We start from the raw sequence: 5,000 nt of genomic DNA, 5'->3' as shown, positions 1-5,000 counted from the left end.
TGTCTCCCCCCCCCTTTTTTTCTGAAACATAAGCTTATGCCTTAAAGACACGTAACAACTCCACCCCCCCCCCTCACGCCCCCTCTCCCCCCCTACACACACACACACACACCCGTCCCCCTCCCCCATCCAAGAAAATACGACATAGAGAGAGAGAGAGAGAGAGAGAGAGAGGGGGAGAGAGGGAGGGAGGGAGAGAGAGGGAGGGAGAGAGAGAGAGAGAGACAGACAGAGAGAGAGAGAGAGAGAGAGGAGAGAGAGAGACAGACAGAGAGAGAGACAAACAGAGAGAGAGAGGGAGAGAGAGAGAGGCTGTTCACCTTCGCTTCGGGGCTGTTCTTCTTGGTCTTGGGTGCTCTTCATTAGGGGGAAAGAGAGGAGGTGGGGGGTGGGGGGTGGGGGATTAGGGGTGGGGGGTGGGGGATTAGGGGTGGGGAGTGGGGATTAGGGGGTGGGGGTTGGGGGATTAGGGGTGAGGAGTGGGGATTAGGGGTGGGGGTTGGGGGATTAGGGGTGGGGAGTGGGGGATTAGGGGTGGGGGTGGAGGATTAGTGGTGGGGGGTGGGGGATTAGGGGTGGGGGTTGGGGATTAGGGGTTGGGAGCGGAGGATTAGTGGTGGGGGGTGGGGGTTTAGGGATGGGGTGGGTGGGGGATTAGGGGGTGGGGGGTGGGGGATTAGGGGTGAGGAGTGGGGATTAGGGGTGGGGGTTGGGGGATTAGGGGTGGGGAGTGGGGGATTAGGGGTGGGGGTGGAGGATTAGTGGTGGGGGGTGGGGGATTAGGGGTGGGGGTTGGGGATTAGGGGTGGGGAGCGGAGGATTAGTGGTGGGGGGTGGGGGTTTAGGGATGGGGTGGGTGGGGGATTAGGGGTGGGGGGTGGGGGATTAGGGGTGAGGGATTAATGGTGGGGGCGGGGGATTAGGGGTGGGGGATTAGGGGTGTGGGGTGGGGGATTAGGGGTGTGGGTGGGGGATTAGGGGTGTGGGTGGGGGATTAGGGGTGTGGGGTGGAGGATTAGGGGTGGGGGTGGGGGATTAGGGGTGTGGGGTGGGGGATTAGGGGTTGGGAGTGGGGATTAGGGGTGGGGGTGGGGATTAGGGGTGGGGGTGGGGATTAGGGGTGGGGGATTAGGGATGGGGTGGGTGAGGGATTAGGGATGGGGGATTAGGGGTGGGGTGGGGTGGGGTGGGGGGTGGGGGATTAGGGGGTGGGGGGTGTGGGATTAGGGATGGGGTGGGTGTGGGATTAGGGGTGGGTGTGGGGGATTAGGAGTGGGGGGTGGGTGGGATGGGGCACACGTGATAATGTTACCAGAGTTGGGGGAACAGCCTTTGGACAAACGTCTGCTGCTCCCAATTATCATAGCGCTGATTTCATGTGTGGCCTGCTGTCCACGGGTGGTGGAAAGCAGTGCTTCATGGCACCATGAAAGTTCTCTGTCTGTCCCTTGTGTTTTCTCCTGTGTCATTGTCCCAGTCTCTCTCCCCCCCCCCCCCCTCTCTCTCTCTCTCTTTGTATCTGTCTGTCTGACTCTTTGTGTTTCTCTGTCTCTCCATATATTTCTCCGCCAGTGTGTGTCTCACTTTCTCCTGTCTCTCTGTCACTTCCTCCCTCCATCTCCTCCCTCTCTCTACCTGTCTCTCTTTCACTTCCTCCCTCCATCTTCTCCCTCTCTCTACCTGTCTCTCTTTCACTTCCTCCCTCCATCTCCTCCCTCTCTCTACCTGTCTCTCTGTCACTTCCTCCCTCCATCTCCTCCCTCTCTCTACCTGTCTCTCTGTCACTTCCTCCCTCCATCTCCTCCCTCTCTCTACCTGTCTCTCTGTCACTTCCTCCCTCCATCTCCTCCCTCTCTCTACCTGTCTCTCTGTCACTTCCTCCCTCCATCTCCTCTCTCTCTCTACCTGTCTCTCTGTCACTTCCTCCCTCCATCTCCTCTCTCTCTACCTGTCTCTCTGTCACTTCCTCCCTCCATCTCCTCCTCTCTCTACCTGTCTCTCTGTCACTTCCTCCCTCCATCTCCTCTCTCTCTCTACCTGTCTCTCTGTCACTTCCTCCCTCCATCTCCTCCTCTCTCTACCTGTCTCTCTGTCACTTCCTCCCTCCATCTCCTCCCTCTCTCTACCTGTCTCTCTGTCACTTCCTCCCTCCATCTCCTCCCTCTCTCTACCTGTCTCTCTGTCACTTCCTCCCTCCATCTCCTCCCTCTCTCTACCTGTCTCTCTGTCACTTCCTCCCTCCATCTCCTCCCTCTCTCTACCTGTCTCTCTGTCACTTCCTCCCTCCATCTCCTCTCTCTCTCTACCTGTCTCTCTGTCACTTCCTCCCTCCATCTCCTCTCTCTCTCTACCTGTCTCTCTGTCACTTCCTCCCTCCATCTCCTCCCTCTCTCTACCTGTCTCTCTGTCACTTCCTCCCTCCATCTCCTCCTCTCTCTACCTGTCTCTCTGTCACTTCCTCCCTCCATCTCCTCCTCTCTCTACCTGTCTCTCTGTCACTTCCTCCCTCCATCTCCTCCTCTCTCTACCTGTCTCTCTGTCACTTCCTCCCTCCATCTCCTCCCTCTCTCTACCTGTCTCTCTGTCACTTCCTCCCTCCATCTCCTCCTCTCTCTACCTGTCTCTCTGTCACTTCCTCCCTCCATCTCCTCTCTCTCTCTACCTGTCTCTCTGTCACTTCCTCCCTCCATCTCCTCTCTCTCTACCTGTCTCTCTGTCACTTCCTCCCTCCATCTCCTCCCTCTCTCTACCTGTCTCTCTGTCACTTCCTCCCTCCATCTCCTCTCTCTCTCTACCTGTCTCTCTGTCACTTCCTCCCTCCATCTCCTCCCTCTCTCTACCTGTCTCTCTGTCACTTCCTCCCTCCATCTCCTCTCTCTCTCTACCTGTCTCTCTGTCACTTCCTCCCTCCATCTCCTCTCTCTACCTGTCTCTCTGTCACTTCCTCCCTCCATCTCCTCTCTCTACCTGTCTCTCTGTCACTTCCTCCCTCCATCTCCTCTCTCTCTCTACCTGTCTCTCTGTCACTTCCTCCCTCCATCTCCTCTCTCTCTCTACCTGTCTCTCTGTCACTTCCTCCCTCCATCTCCTCTCTCTCTCTACCTGTCTCTCTGTCACTTCCTCCCTCCATCTCCTCCCTCTCTCTACCTGTCTCTCTGTCACTTCCTCCCTCCATCTCCTCTCTCTCTCTACCTGTCTCTCTGTCACTTCCTCCCTCCATCTCCTCTCTCTCTCTACCTGTCTCTCTGTCACTTCCTCCCTCCATCTCCTCCCTCTCTCTACCTGTCTCTCTGTCACTTCCTCCCTCCATCTCCTCTCTCTCTCTACCTGTCTCTCTGTCACTTCCTCCCTCCATCTCCTCTCTCTCTCTCTACCTGTCTCTCTGTCACTTCCTCCCTCCCTCTCCTCCCTCTCTCTACCTGTCTCTCTGTCACTTCCTCCCTCCATCTCCTCTCTCTACCTGTCTCTCTGTCACTTCCTCCCTCCATCTCCTCTCTCTCTCTACCTGTCTCTCTGTCACTTCCTCCCTCCATCTCCTCCTCTCTCTACCTGTCTCTCTGTCACTTCCTCCCTCCATCTCCTCTCTCTCTACCTGTCTCTCTGTCACTTCCTCCCTCCATCTCCTCCCTCTCTCTACCTGTCTCTCTGTCACTTCCTCCCTCCATCTCCTCCCTCTCTCTACCTGTCTCTCTGTCACTTCCTCCCTCCATCTCCTCCCTCTCTCTACCTGTCTCTCTGTCACTTCCTCCCTCCATCTCCTCCCTCTCTCTACCTGTCTCTCTGTCACTTCCTCCCTCCATCTCCTCCCTCTCTCTACCTGTCTCTCTGTCACTTCCTCCCTCCATCTCCTCCCTCTCTCTACCTGTCTCTCTGTCACTTCCTCCCTCCATCTCCTCCCTCTCTCTACCTGTCTCTCTGTCACTTCCTCCCTCCATCTCCTCCCTCTCTCTACCTGTCTCTCTGTCACTTCCTCCCTCCATCTCCTCCCTCTCTCTACCTGTCTCTCTTTCTCCAATTTGAATCGTTATGCATACTTTGCATAATTATGTTCATGTCTAGTTAGACGTCCTCCTACTGTTTTTACCCCTTTTGCCCACTGACATGGGCTGATAAACTGGGTCAGTTAAACCCTTTTGATATCATGATATAACTCTTTTGGTGTCCAGTCACCCCAAATCGCCTTTGGCCTCTCTAACTTCCAAAGTCGGCCGAAACTTTGCCTCCAGTCCAAACCGGTCCCAAAAGACCACACCTGTCCTAATGTTCTAAGGCTGAGTTGAGGAGTTCAGCGTGAGTTGAGATCAGAGACATGCCAACGGGAACTTGACGCCCTTGACTTTATCCTTAAGGCGTCCACAATTCCACACCATTTTCTACTTATTTAGTTACATCTTCATCATTCATCAGTGCCCTAATCTGCTTGAATGTGTGAATGCTTTGGACATGCAGGAAGACAATCAACGCATTTTTCTCTAAAGAACGGAGAATTAGAATTGCTGGGTGTGATCCCCTCAGAGATCGCCCTAACTCTCACCTAATTTTTGGCCAGGTGTTTTTCATACAACGCTTTCTAACCAAACCATCAACGCCATCATTTCAAGACGTACACCAAATCAAAATTTCTGCATCGTTTGTTTACTTCCTTTCTGTGCATTTTCCAGTGTACAAATCTAAGTGCAGTGACGGCCTAGAGGTAATGCGTCCGCCTAAAAAGCGAAAGAATCTGAGCGCACTAGTCCGAATCCCGGCACAGTCACCAGTATTTTCTCCCCCTCCACTAGACTTTGAGTGATGGTATATTCGGATGAGACGATGTACCGAGGTCCCGTGTGCAGCATGCACTTAGCGCACGTAGAAGAACCCACGGCAACAAAAGGGTTGTCCCTGTCAAATACTGTAGAAAAATCCTTCTCGATAGGAAAACATAAAAAAAACTACAGGCAGGAAAAAAAAAAGAAGCAAAACAAGGGTGGCACTCTCAGTGTAGCCACACACTCTTC

This window comes from Babylonia areolata, chromosome 5 (genome assembly GCF_041734735.1).
Source record: "Babylonia areolata isolate BAREFJ2019XMU chromosome 5, ASM4173473v1, whole genome shotgun sequence".
NCBI lineage: Eukaryota > Metazoa > Mollusca > Gastropoda > Neogastropoda > Buccinidae > Babylonia > Babylonia areolata.
Note: the sequence above shows the minus strand (reverse complement) of the source record.